This window comes from Neopelma chrysocephalum, unplaced genomic scaffold, assembly GCF_003984885.1.
Source record: "Neopelma chrysocephalum unplaced genomic scaffold, ASM398488v2 Primary Assembly neopelma1_93, whole genome shotgun sequence".
NCBI classification, from domain to species: Eukaryota; Metazoa; Chordata; class Aves; order Passeriformes; family Pipridae; genus Neopelma; species Neopelma chrysocephalum.
Genome location: NW_020897755.1, coordinates 366,332 through 380,768, shown reverse-complemented (window position 1 = coordinate 380,768; position 14,437 = coordinate 366,332). Strand labels below are relative to the sequence as shown.

At 54.1% G+C, this 14,437-nt stretch overlaps 1 long non-coding RNA gene across 1 annotated transcript; it reads right to left on the bottom strand.

Annotated features, from left to right (window-relative positions):
* Positions 1 to 1,719: 1,719 nt before the first annotated feature.
* LOC113972490 lies at positions 1,720 to 7,215 on the bottom strand. The gene is made up of 3 exons (XR_003535922.1): positions 7,140 to 7,215; positions 4,663 to 4,864; positions 1,720 to 1,905 (listed from the first exon to the last, which is right to left on the bottom strand). It is a non-coding gene; the product is annotated as an uncharacterized LOC113972490 (long non-coding RNA).
* Between the last annotated feature and the right edge of the window lie 7,222 nt (positions 7,216 to 14,437).

Genomic DNA, 14,437 nt, shown 5'->3' with positions numbered 1-14,437 from the left:
CCTGCTCAGCTCCGGGAGCACCCTGAGAGCTCCCGGCCGCGGCTGGAGCCTCCCGCGTGTGTGGAGACGCACACCCGCCGGATCCAGGCACCGGCAGGTTTATTCCAGGAACCCCCGCGGGCGCCGCGGCTCTGCCTGTCCTGCTCGCAGGGGACGTCGTCCTTTGATGAGCCGATAACGGAGCCTGCCCTGCGCCTTCCTACAGGTAGCCGGAAAGTTTTATTCGTCACCGGCTGCTGGAAAGGTCACGGCGTCCTCCTCCCCCTTCTATTTCTGGCCCGTGCCCTTTCGCCGGCGGAGCGGGGGAGCGCTCCCGTCCCTGGACCCCGGACACGCCGTCTCGGTGCGGCCCCGGTGCCTCGGCCCGGGGGGGTGGGAGGGCTGCGGGGGGATGCTCTGTGCCTGCCCGCACTCTGCCGACGCCGCCCGGGCTCGTTACGGACCAGAGAAGCTGCTGCGGGGCCGTGGGAGCCATCAGCTTCCCAGGGAAATAGGGGGAATTTGTGGACGCAGCAGAAATCTTGCTGCAAAACCCGCAGGAGATGGGTCTGGCCCCGGTTGTGACGGGCACAGACGTGCTCCCAAGGTAACGGGGCTGAAGCAGTGCCTGGAGTGGCGTGCCAGGGATGCAGTGGGAAGCGTGGGTCTGGAGGGATCCCGGGAAGCGCTGAGCCCTCACCTGGGATCGGTCCCTCAGCACACACATCCCCGCAGGCACCTGCCCGGTGCTCTCGGCATCCCTGCACAGGCAGGGCTGGAACCAGTGAAGGGAGGGAGAGTCACAGGAGCACTGGCACAACAGGGGCTGTGGGATGCTGCTCAGTCTTACTGGTGCCACCCAAAAATAAGGAGCAAAAAGGGAGCAACCCTTACAGACAACAGGAGAGAGAAAAAAAGAATTCACCCTGAAAGCTGCCCTTCGCCCAAACCCTGCAGATTTTCTGAAATCTGCCCTTTGCCCAAACCCTGCAGATTTTTTGCTCATTCTGGGAAATACCCAAACCTTCATCTGAGCTCTCCGTGGGGGGCAGGCAGGACCTGCCCAGGGATCCACCAGCCTTACCAGCCGCTGTGGCCTGGGATCACCCTGGACCCAGCTCCACATGCATGAGTTGACTTGTAGCCATATGAGGAGCCCTGGAGGCCCTTTGAACCCAGGGGAAGGATCCCCATTGCTGCCCACATCATCCCAGCATATCCTGGGCAGGCTGTGAGCCCAGGAAGAGCTGCAGAGGAGCCCAGCTCCCCTTTCCAGCCTCCCCAGTTTGCCCAGACGGTGTTGCACCATTACACCCCTCGCTGTACAGAGCCTTTTCCTACTCTGGGCCAAATGAAGAGGGTTAAGAAAAGCCCCGGGGAGCTTTTTCATCCCTCTTTGTTCGTGGAGCAAAGATATTCCCAGCCTGAATCTATAGATTGGCCCTTAAACTACAAAAATCTCCGGGGACCAGAGAAACAAAAGTAGGTTTTGGTTGCGGTTTGTTGTGTTTTGCGGTTTTTTCAGTTTCTTTTCCTGCGCAGACAGCCTTTGCCCAGGAGGGGTTCGCATGAAAAATGCATGTGGGGACTGGGGAGCGGGGGGAGCGGGAGGAAGGAGCTATCGATCAAGTATCTCTGAAAGCCACACAGCTGTGCCAGCCCCGCTGCCTCTGCCCGCCCTGCCCGGCGCTCCCGGTGCCGGGCTCGGTGCCTCCCCCGGATTTGGGATGGGGTGGCTGAGGTTGTGCCCAGGAAGTCACCCTGGACGCCAGAGAGGAGCCTGTGCCGCAGAGCTATGGGATGCCTCCGCAATCCCTGCCCCGTCCGCGGATCGCTCCATCCGGGCTTGTGCTTGCTCCTTACGGCACATCGGAAATGGGGTCGGTCCCTTTTCTCCCCAGATCCGAAGGATGCTCCTCCCAAGCTCTGCAGGACCATAAGGAGAATCTATGGAACACCAACAGCTCTGCCCGCTCTGCCCATCAACCCACCCACCAGCCCCACACCTCTGATAAGAAATAATGACAATTGCAAACAACAACGATCCGAAGCCTGATGCAAACATGGACACAACCCAAGTACAAGGATGGGCGGCCAGGACCAAGGTGGGCAACCAAACACTAAAGTGAGCAACCCAATCCACCTCCCAGACCAAAAAGAGCATTTTTGGTTGAGGCATTTCCAGGTCCAAAGAGCTGGTGCTGGCAGGAGAGCAGGGACACGGGTCCTGCTCTCAGCTCTGGATCTGTGCTTGGTCCGTTCCCAGCAGGGCTGGTGGTCCCTTACAGGCAGTGTCCTCACTCTGTGTGGGGGCTGTAGGTGTCACTAAGAAACCCTGGAGCAGAATAAGGCACTGAAGGGGTAAAACTCTCTGCAGATGGTGCTCATTGAGGTGGGAACATCAAGGGATGGCACTAAAGTGGATGCTTCATACTCTTGATGTCCCCCGACCAAAACCAGCACTGCTGACCGAAATCAGTCTGCGGTCTGGGAGAACAGGAAGCGCTGATTTTAGGCTTCAGCTTGGCTGAAATTCAGCTTGCCCTGAAATTTGTCCCAGATTCGAAATTTGGGAAGGATGGGAGAGAAGAAAACACTGAGAAGAAAAGCAGAGGAAGACAGGGATGATCTGATCCCATAAGGGAGAAAAAATCTCTGACATGTTTGGTTCTCCCTCTGGCTGGGCACTACTGTACAGCATTGGAGACCTCCTGCCTTACCAGTGGCACTGGGATGGGGGCACCCAGAGGTACCCTTTTGGCCACTCCTTTGCCTGACTTGGCTGAGATTTGCTTGGTTCAAGTGCACGGTGGGAGAGGCTCAGTGCCCTGCTCACAAATGGGATTCTGGGGGCTGAGCAGTAGAAAGGGGGCTCAAAAAAGCTGGAGAGGGGTTGCACTGTCCTCATTTCAGCAGCACAAATCTGAGAGCATTTGCCACCAGGAAGAGTTTTCAAAGGTCCATCAGTTGTCCCCTTCCTGGAACTGAGGGGATGAGGTGTCCCCCTCCCCTACTTCCTGTGGTCCAAGCCAAGGGCAGGGCACTTCCTAAGCCCCTGACAGCTCTTCCTGCTCTGCCTGATCCCGATGGTGACATCAGATTTACCCTTCTTTCCCAGGAAAAACTTATGGCAGCAGAGAGAGAGTTTGGCCCAAATCACCGACTGCATGGCAGGACATCCAGCACAGACCCTCGACTCCCTGGGAACCCCCCAGCACGTCCCTGGCCCTGTGTGTCATGGGGGCATCAGTCCCTGGGTCCACACACGATTGCCTTGAGGATGGGCAGCTCCAGCTGTGCCTGGAGCCTCGGTGCCCACAGACGGGGTGCAGGGTGCTTTCGGGGTGACCCCCACCCTGGTTCAGTGTGGAGGGGACACAGCTGTCCCACTCCCACCCGTGTCACCCTGCAGAGCTGGCTCTGCTCGCAGAGGTGCCTCTGCCTTCATGTTGCAGGTTCTCTGAGTGCCCTCATCAAACACAGCCTGGATTCCCATCAGTGCCGGGCTCTGCCGCTCCCCTGGGCTGACCCCTCGTACGTGTGCGGGGGCACCGCGGCAAACGCTGCCCCTGCACGGGGGAAGGGGAACGGCACGGGGGGGGAAACCAGGGCACAGAGCAAGGCAACAGCCTCAGCCTGGCCTCACACAGAGAGGTTTTTTCATCTGCGCTTTCACTGGGGGTGTATAAGCCAAAATGCCCCCAAACATTCATTTTAATGATTTTGTCCCTCTTTATCCCAATTACAATCACAGCGGCCCTTTCGCCTGAGACGGTCGGGTCTTGCCCAAGAATCTGGGAGTCCATGGAGATTCCCCAGCCCCAAACACGGCCAGGATTCTTCAATCCCCACATTTCCCTCGGGCACAGTCGGTACCCCAAAGCAAACAAACCCCACCCCGCGATAAACTCGGCGAGGCCCCGCGGAGCGCGGAGCGGTTGCTAGGATGGTTTTCCATTCAGCAGGACACAAAGTGTCTCCAGCACAAAGCCTGGTCCCCCCGCGGGGCCGGATATGTGGTACAGGGACACCGCAGCATTTGGGCTGTACAGACCCCCCATACCCCACACACACTCAGACCCCTCACACTTTGCGTTTGCCACCCCGTTCCCTCCAGCCCGCATCCCCCCTTCAGTCCCAGCTGGGAAGTTTTCCTTGCAAAGGGAATTCCAGCGCGGGAAGGTGAAGGCAGCCAGGAAAGCGCTGGAGGCAGCGAGAGGGATGTGCAAGAGTGCTTTTCAAAGTTGTTTGGTAATTCTTTTTGCTGCTTTATCAAAGGCAAAGGGGCCCCCGGCGCGGCCGGGCGGGATGGGACGGTGATGGGCGGGAGACGCCGGAGAGCAGCCGGGCAGGAGCCGTGATCTCCCCGCAGCCCAGGCAAACCTCGACAGCAGTTAACGAGGGTAAAGGAACGCCGGCTGGCCCAGGATGCTCTCCCACTCAAGGCATCGGTGTTTGCAGGGACAGGGGCTGAGTCTGGGGTCTGCCAGGTTCTATCTCCCACTCTCCCCACCACTGTCCTGAACTCCGCTGGCACCGAAAAGGCTTTAAAAAATCCCCACTAATAACAGCAGCAACTGCCCCAGCCCTCCTGCCAGCACAGCAGCTGGGCACAGAGCAGGTCCCTCGCACCTTCCCCCTACGTGGGACACCCTCCTGGAGCAGGAGACGAGGAGGACTTACCTGCACGCAGGACTCCTCTTCCCTCGCTGCGGCTCCGCTCTGCCTGATGTTCGCTCTGTGGAAGTGGGAAGCGTTTTAGATCATGCAGTAGGTTATATATTGTCTGCAAGTCTGGCCCTAGGGCGTCCATCAGTTGGTCTTGGTTTGCTCCTGCCCCTATATGGAAGATGCATCACATGCTCCGCAGCTCCCAGCTATCAGCCTGGCAAAAGAGGAAAAGGAGAAGGAGAGGAGAAGGGGGGAAGAAAAAAAAATTAAAAGGATCTTCATCACCATGAAAGAGGCAGAGAGAATTTCTCAGTGGAAAACCCACCAGTCAGAAATCCCTGCCTGACTTGAACTTTCCCTGTTCTCCTTTTGTTATCCCCAGCTCCCAGTGCCCCCTTTCATCTGCTCTTCAAGGCTGGTGAGACGTGAAGGCATTTTCACCTTGATCCCGCTCCTGCTTCACCTCCAGCAGGTGAGGGGCTGAGGCTTCACTGCCAAATGCCTCTGTCCATCTGCAGCTCTCAAGCACAAATTATTTACCCCTCCCCAGTAATGCCCCCGGTGCTGCCAGGCAGGGCAGGGATGGGGCACTCCTGGGGCACACACATGTGCAAAGCTGCTGAGATGGCACGTCCTGGAGCGGGGTGCTAGCCAGGAAAAGCTCCACATTCTGCTTGGGGCTGCCCCCTTCACCCATCCAAGGGAGAGGGGATGGTGGGGAGCTGCCAGCACAGGGCCAGGAATGTGTGAGTGTCTCGGCCACCACCACAGTGGGGACAGCAAGGACAGGCAGGAGGCTGCTGGAACTACTGTCCTGCCATATGTCCTGATGTTTTGAGGACATTCTCCAACAGAAGCTGGAGTTTCCTCCCTTTTCCCCATCTCATCCTCCCCACAAGCCAGGGTGCACAGCCAGTTGTGCAGAGCAGGGGCTGCAGAAATCCCTGTTTCACGACCTTCTCCACCAGATTTTACCTGGTGGCTCGTCAGCCCTTGGTGCCACTGCCACCATCCCACCAGGTCCCCATGGCAAAGTACTGGTCCTGCTTCTCCACTCACCTCCTGAGCTCTCGGCTGGGAGCCAAGAAGGGCAAGTCATTCTTCTGGTTTGGATGGAGCATTCCTGGCTGGAGCTGCTCTGGGAAAGTCTTGGCCTCCCTGCTAAGCAAGCCTGCCCTCAGAAAGGGGGCACGAGGTAATGACATCCCTCCCAGACCAGAGTCTCCCTTGGAGCCTGATGTCTTCTAGTGGATTTGGTCACATGCAGCACAGATGGACCATTTTTCTGTCCATAATGATGGTTTCCTGCTTTTGTTATGAATATTGTGTTGCTCTTTTTCAACTGTTTTTATTTGTATTTTGCTTTAGTTCAAAATCTAAGAATTTTTTCATAAAAAATTTTGTTTGCTCCCTTCCCAAACATCCCAACCTTGGCTGGACTGACAATGTGCTCTCAAGGTCCCAGACCCTGCCTGCAAACCTGCATCTTCTTCTGACCTGCATTTCTACCTCCCTCAAAAATATTTGGGAAAAAAATAGCCTTGTGCTACACCACTTAATAGAAACAATTCTGGAACCTTGAGTACATTCACAGCTGAACATGGGTGAGGGATCCCCCATCTCCAGCTGACACAAAGAGGGGGAATTTGACTTTGAGATGGCATCTGGCAGGACCACCTAAATCGATGGCATCTGGAGCTGAGCCCCATGGGGTTGTGAGCGAAGATTTCCTTGTAACACCTTGGGAGCTGAAGGGCCAAGGGTCAGGTTGGTGACGTGTCTGCACTGAAGGGTCTCTCTGGGCAGAGGCATCTAGAACCACAGTCATAGAATCATGGAATATCCTGAGCTGGAGGGACCCACAAGGACCATCCAGTCCAACTCCTGGCCTTGCACAGACACCCCAACAATCCCCCTCTGTCCCTGAGAGTATCATCCAAACCCTCCTGGAGCTCTGGCAGCCTTGGGGTTGTGACCACTGCCCTGGGGAGCCTGGGCAGTGCCCAACCAGCCTCTGGGGGAAGAACCTTTTCCTGAGATCCAACCTGACCCTGCCCTGACACAGCTCCAGCCATTCCCTTGTGTCCTGTCCCTGGTCACACAGAGCAGAGATGGGAGCTGCCCCTCCACTGCTCCTCTGAGGAACCTGCAGACCCAATGAGGTCTGACCTCAGTCTCCTCTTTTCTAGGCTGAAGAAGCCAAGTGACCTCAGCTGCTCCTCACACAGCTCTATTCCCCTCTAGACCCTTCACCATCCTCATGTCCCTCCTTTGGGCACTCTCTAATAAGCTTTAGATCTCCTTTAATTGCGGCACCCAAAGCTGCCCCCAGGGCTTTGGGATTGTGTCTCCTGCCTTTGGTTCACGAGACCTGGGCTGAATTGAGATCTCCTACCCTGGAGCTCACACATCCATCCTGCTAAAGCTCAGCCTCACCAGTCCTCATCACTCTGAGGATCTCAGAAGGAAAGTCCTGGAAAGGCCAGTACCTGCTCTGACCATGTTTTGTCCAGACAGACCAGGATTTCCCCAGAGTGCCACATTCTCACAATGTGGCTTCTGATGTCCCTGGGTGTTCTGGAGCCTTGTGATGCCGCTGTAGAGGGCCCCATGGCAATGCCAGAATGCCTGGTCTTCCCAAGCTCAGTTCAAATAGCTGTATCAGAGCAAAGGCTGTGACCCTGGACATCTCCAGGGACAAGCTGCTGTGTGTCCAACCAGAACCTCCTGAGACTTCGCAAGAGCCCACAGTTCCTTGTCTCCAGCTGAGGAGCACAGTGCCCTCACGGGACCCTTTCTCACAGCCACTGCTGGGACCTTCTGGCCTGGGCAGTCCCACCTTCTGGGGTCAGACAGCCCTGCTCAGAGATGGCCTGATGGAAAAGTACAGGTGCCAGTGACAGAGCAGGTCTTTCTTTTCCTTCCTGGGGTGCTCTCATCGAGAGGAAATGGCACAGCTCCTTTTTAGTTTCAACTGCACTTTGGTCCATCTCAGCCTCTTCTTATGGTTTTCAGTGACTTTCAGCAATCTTGAACTTGCAGTTCTGATGGTGGACTTTCCTGCTGGATCCATACTTATCTCAGTATTTTGCCACACAGGGAGGTGCCTTCCCAGCTTTGGCGCTGGGGAAGTGCCCCATCTCCCCTGCCAGGACCCCCATCCCACCTGAATGCCTTCCTCTCATGCTGATGGTGCCTTGGCATGACCTCCCACCAGGCTGGAGGTGGCTGTGCCAGGATAACAGAGCTGGATTCAGCCAGAAAGCTCAAAGATAACACACTTGCAGCTCAGACTCTGGTGGAAGATGCTCTTCTTGCTGCTGAAGGACCCAGGAAAGCAGAGTCCCGGCACAAGTCACACCTTCTCCATGTCCTGCTGAGCAGGGTCCTGCTCAACAGACTCAGCCTGCTCTCGGGGGTTGGGAACAGGAGTCAAGGGGTCAAAGCAACCAGGAGAACTGATGTCCTTGCATTCTGTAAATCTTCCTGTGTATTTAAATGGCTCATAAAGACTTTGGAAGGGGATGGGTGAACAGACCTCACCCAGGCACTGCGGGGGTGGGAACTGCACCAGGAGTTACTCCATACAGAGAAATCCCACCTGGTTCCTCAAGTCCCTCAGCTATGACTGGTTGAAAGCTTGGAGAGTATCCAAGAGGAGTCTCATGTAAGTTTGTTCTGGTTGTGTCCTCTCCCTTGGCTTTCCATTGTTGAGCACCACACAGAGACCTTTCTAGAAGGACTTTCTTCATGACCTTGTGCAGCCACCAGGTTCTTGTGTCCCATGGGGCAGGACTCAGACATGAAGAAGTTGGGGAAATCTCAGGCCAGTTCCAGAGGGACCCAGATGATATTCTCTAGATCTAGTTCAAACTTTTCCCTTTTGGGAAGACCTATTCTGTTGACAACAACCTGCCCCAAGTCAGATGGAGAAATAAGAGCTGTGCATGTATGTTTTCTGAAAGGAAATTTTTTCCCCTGAAGACCAAAGGAAGGACCAGTTCCCATTCTCATGGTGTTGGCACCTGGAGGATTTTGTTCTTCTATCCAGAGCTAAATACTGTTTCCTCTGTTTTGCTTTTTCTGTCCACCTGAAAGTCCCACCAAAAGGTTTTGTTGAAGGTCTCAGAGCTGAATACTCAGATTCTACATGTCAGTACCTAGGACAGGTGTGGGTGGTTGGGACCTGAAACTATGAGCCTGAGCCTGGCTAAGGACGGAGAGCTTTGTTCTCCAAGGAGCCAGCCTTGCCTAAGTCAGCTTTACCTCTGCAAGTGACCTCCAGCTGGTGAGAGGAACCTCCCTAGGAGCTGTTAAGACATCCTGCCCCACTGCCCTGAGCAGTGCTGGGGTGGGAGGGTAGGGGGAATCCCTGCCAAGATTTCCATATTGCTGTGTGATGGTGACCAGCATAAGTGATGGAGGCCACCACCAGTGATGGAGGAGACAGGAGGCCTGAAGGGGCTGTGGCTGCAAAAGTTGATCAGCTTTTGCTGTGACAGAGGAACTCAAGAGGCTGGAGGCAGCTGCTCTGGCAGAATGAAGCTGGAGCCCATATCCCTCCCTCCTGCAATTAAAAAGGTGGAAAAGGGGAAAAGAGCAGCTTTGCTGGTGACCTTTCCCTCTTGCAAATCTCCACCCGCCTCACTTCATACCAGCATCAGGAGCAAACAGCCGGGCTGGGACCTGGCAGACCAGTAGTGGCACAGAACTACCCAAGGAGGTTGGCCGTGCCTGTGTGTGTGTGCACACCAGAGTGGCTGCTTTCTTCCAGCCTGCAGGCTGCTCCGGGGAGGGGGAGCGGGGAGGGTTCGCTTGCCAGCTCCTCCTGAGGTCCACTGAGAGGTGTCTGTAGGGCTCATCTCGAAGAATGTCAGAGTGCATGTGCTCCGCGAGACGGCCTTTCAGAAGGCATCAGTCCTGCTGTCACGCAGTGGACCACAAATCGGGAGTGACAGCTGTCTCCGTGTGCACCATCCATCTGTGGCAAATGTGTCAGCTAGCTGAACACTCCCGAGGAAACTGCTACGGAGCCGGGAGAGGAGGAGGAGGAGGAGGAGAGAGAAAGGGGGAGTGAGAGCGACAGAGAGGGGGGAAAAAGCAGCAGCAACAGGGGCAAGGACCAGCAACACGTTACCCCGGCAAAGCCAAGGGTCCTAAATGGTCTTGGAAGAGAGAGCACAGGGCTGTGGTGTGGTGGTGCCTCCAGTGCTCCATGGAGGTGCCCACTAAACAACAGGCCTTTGCCCTCCCAACCCAAGAACCTCCAAGCTCTCCATAACCATCAGTGATGCCATAAAGGTGGTGTTATGGGTAACGGCACCACGGTGGTGGGGGGAGGACAGATGGGCTTGTCCAAGACCACATCTGGAGGTGCAGCAGGCCTGGGAAGGGGATGGGGCAGAGCCAACACCCCCCCGGCTGCTCAGGGCCAGGGAATGGGTCGGGCACTGAGGACATGGTGGGACAGTGTAGCAGTTCCCTTTTCTCCTCTGATGGGTATCATCTCCCCCTGTTCTCCTCTCCCTTCTTTTCCATTCTGTCACACTGAATTCCTCATCCTGGGTGAATTTGGTGCCATTGGAACTGCTGTTGTTTTACCTTCTTCTGAAGCAGGTACCACATGGTTACCAGAGAGAAGTCACTGCTTCCCTTGACTTTCTCCACTTCCCATTCAATTGTGCTTGAAGAGGTGATTTCTTGGGTGGAAGAAACTCAGTACTTACAGACACTCCCCTTTTAGATGATAACAAGAAAGTTCAGTCACCTCACCTGACCTGTGTTTCGATGCTTTTTTAGTAATACCTATTGAGATCCTCTACCACAAATTTACCGTGGGCAGGAAACAACCTTGGGGTTGTTGTACCAGCTTTGGGGGGCTACCTACCAAATTATGCACAAACTGGAGTTTTTCCAATGGAAATCTGATTGGAGATGTATTCCCATAAACCAAGGAACTGGAAGCTCCAGGCCACCAGCCATAGATACCCCAACAGAGACATCTCATCACCAGCTCAACCTTGAGAATCGACAACAACCTGAGTCTTTCAGCAGTTGGAAGTCCAGCCTTCATTTTTTGGACAAAAACAGTGCACAGGCACCTTCAGGGTATTTTGGAAGGGGGAGAGACTTACTTTGTTTCAGTGGAGGTTGGAGGACAGAAGTAAAAGAAGGTGCATAGGAGATCAGGCTATGGATCTCTACGTTATGGTCTCAGCTCTGGATTCCAAATTCCAGTTGACAATGGTAATTGGGTTGATTCTGGTCATGGATGGGATCACAGGAACAATTAATTTCCAGCCTTAACTTTTCTAGCAGCCCACACACACATGCTGCAGGGAGGGAACTAGGCCAACCCCAGTGTATGGGGTGTGTAATGATAAAAATACCAGTTTCCCACCCTGGTCCAAAACTTGGACTGGACATCTCAAACCTGGGGGCGTTTCCTGGCTCTAAGTGTTGTCACAATGACTATGAAGCACTTTATCCAATGCTCCATTCTATCCCATCCCACCCCACTCCATTCCATAGAATAGAACAGTTCAGTTGCAAGAGACAAACAACGACCACCTAGTCCAACTACAGTCCTTTCAAACATTTAACATCTGGAGCTGGGATTACAGCCAGACAAAGCTCTGTTTTCCTCTGAATTCACTGGAGTTTCCGGGAAAACTTTCCAACAAAGGAGGCATGACAGCCCTGGCACCAGTTAGGAGAAGCTGGACATTGCCCTCCCCACTGCAGTGCTGTTGAGGAAGCTCCCAAAGCACAGGCAGTGACATTTCCCTTTTGGCAGCCCCGTGCAGGGCTGGGGATGCTCACGGGAGTGGAGCTGGTGGGGCAGCCTGGAGAGCATCCCCCCAGCTGAGAAAAGGGAGTGTGGTGATGAGGATCAGTGATCCCAACCATTTATCACAGTCACATGAGATGCTAAAAACTCAATGCAATCAGAGCCAATTACAGTTTAAATCCCAGGATAACCAACACATCACTCCACCCACTGGGTCGGAACCAATCCCTCTAGCAGTCCTTACTTACAAATCACTGAGCACCAAACCTGTAGCTTATAACCTGGTCTGGGAGACAAGAACCTGACAACCAGCAAAGCCAGTGAAAGCTGTTTTCATAGGGAAAACGTGGAAAAGACATACAGGTAATTCCCAGATGGCTTCCAACACACAGGGTGGTTGGAGGGAGAGTTGCACATCAAGATAAATCAGAAAGTTCAGTGACTGAGATACCAAGAGCCACGTTGGTCTGGCAGAGGTGAGTCTCCATTTATGGACGTGGGGACAAAAACATTGAAAAAGTGAAACAATTTATAGAAGGGTTAATTCCATATTTCCTAGCCAGCTAAGGACAGTTGGGAATCAGGGTGGATGAGTTAAAACAAGTTATGGAATAAAAATTATCCCCAGAAATGTGGGAAGGTGAGAGCAGAAGCAAATATAATCCCAGCATAAGCTGTCATGGGCAATAGAGAATCACGAATCAGGCTCTAAACAAGTGACTTCCTCCATATCATTAAAATTACAGCTTCTCTAATTTCCTTGCTGACATTTCTGAGTCCTTCATCCCCAGCCTGTGTTTTGAAAAAAGATCACATCAGGGACAAAACACAGGAGAGCCAGGCTGGGTGGGATCAGCGGGATGCTCTCGCTCTTTAAACAGCTCCCAAAGGTGTTTCAAAGAATAAATACTCAGATCTTCGAGGGATTTCCAAAACAGCAGGGTGGCCTCTTAATTTAGGTGTGGAGACTTGAAGAACAGAGTGGGAGAAGGAGGACAGTGTAGCAGCATTCAAGGGGAAAGTAGCTCCAGTAATTCAATAAAGCAAGAACTGCTCTGATCATAGAATCATAGAATCATAGAATCATAGAATCATTGAGGTTGGAAAAGACCTCCAAGAGCATCAAATCCAAACAGTCAAAGGTGTCTGGGACACCAAATTGACTGAAGGTGGCCTAAACAGTGATCTGAGTAAGACAAAATGGAAAGCTGAGATCTTGACTCCGTTAGTGTGAATCTTCTCGATCTCCTGTCTGTACCAAATCTGTGCCCAGAGGTGTTTCATCACAAAACCTGAGCCGCCAGAACTACTGAAGAATGTGTATCTGCCCAGAAAATACAATAACAGCATGGATAAAGAAATGCTCAGTGACTCAGAGAGAGGGACTGACTTTGCTTTTCTGCTCAGGGGTTGGTGTCCAAACCCCTCCAGGAGTACAGGAGCTGGGAGAGGCTCTGCACAGGATCCCTGCCTGCACCTTCCCAACCCAGCTCACCTGGTGCATCCTCACTTGTACCATGTCTTCCAGAGATGAGGCCAAACAGAGAGATCTGAGATCTGAAGCATTTTTACCCATCTAATCTGCTGTTAAATGCTTTCACAGATGTCCTGGTTGCCACAGGTCTTTGGTTGGCAGCATTTCACAGGGACATGTGACTTGCATATCAATAACGCTCCCCTTGGCAGCTCTTTTAGCTGTGTGCTCTTTCTTTCTCCTCAAAACTCTCCCACGGCTGAGCTGTGGTCTGTATTTGGTGGCCTGGCCATTTTTTTGGCACCTGGGAGAGATTTAAACAGACAGAGGGCAGGGTCAGATTAGTTATTTGGGAGAAATTCTTGCCTGTGAGGGTGGGGAGGCCCTGGCACAGGTTGCCCAGAGAAGCTGTGGCTGCCCCATCCCTGGAAGTGTTCAAGGCCAGGTTGGAAGGGGCTTGGAGCAACCTGGGAAGGTGTCCCTGCCCATAGCAGGGGGTGGAACAAGATGAGCTTTAAGGTCCCTTCCAACCCAAACTATTCCATGATTCTCTGGAGCCACCAGGACTCTGGCTGCAGACAGGGCTGGTCCTCCTCTCTGCCTGCTGGGATGCTCCCACACCTTCATGGGAGAGCTTCTACCCCAGATCTTGTCACACTTCCTTTTGGGGAAGGTGCTTTTCTCCAGCTCAGTAAATATCCAGACTCCTCTCAAAACTCATCTCCTTCACTCTGCCTTTCCTCTCTGACTGTATGGATCTCACACCTTCGTTTTCTAATGAAGGACCAGGCTGGGATCTCACCTCCCTTCCTTGCACACAGGTATCTGTGCTGGGGGACATCCCCAGCTGGATCACAAAGTCACACAGCAGGGACCTATTTCGTGTGCTTAATTCCAACCCCTGCCAGGAGTCTCCTTGTCCATCCCAAAGCCACAAGAGAAGCAAAATGAGGGCTTACAGTTCTGTAACTCCTTCCATCCAACCCAGCCAGGAAGCTCTGTGACATCTGTCAGCTGCAGGCTCAGGTGTGTTGCCCTCTGCTCCTGTGTTCTGCCCCAGTCTCAGTGTTCTGGGGGTGTCCAGCACGTGCCAGCTGCAGCAGGATCTCCAGCCAAAACTCCACCACCCAACTGAAGGCACAGCTGATGGGTCCCTGGCCAAGAGCAAGGCAGAAGCAAAGCTCTGAGCACTGTGCCCCCGCCACAGGCCCATCCTCCAGCTCACCTGCTGCCAGGGACAGGCTGGGGCACGGGGACGGTTCTGGCGGTGACAGCGGCAGCGCTGACCCTGCGCAGGCGGGTCCTGCCCGGGGGCACCCGTGTCCACTCGATGCACAGGTCACCCTGCACTGCCTGATGGGGCCAGGCTGCCTTCACGAGCCATTAACACCATGGCAGGGAGAGAACAGCAACAAAAGGCTCTGAAACCTCTCCTTTCGTGCCTGGGAAAGTCCTCCCTGGGCCGGGGGTGCCGGGGCCTGCAGAGGGCAGGTGCTGGACAAGAGTGAGACTCTCACAGATGA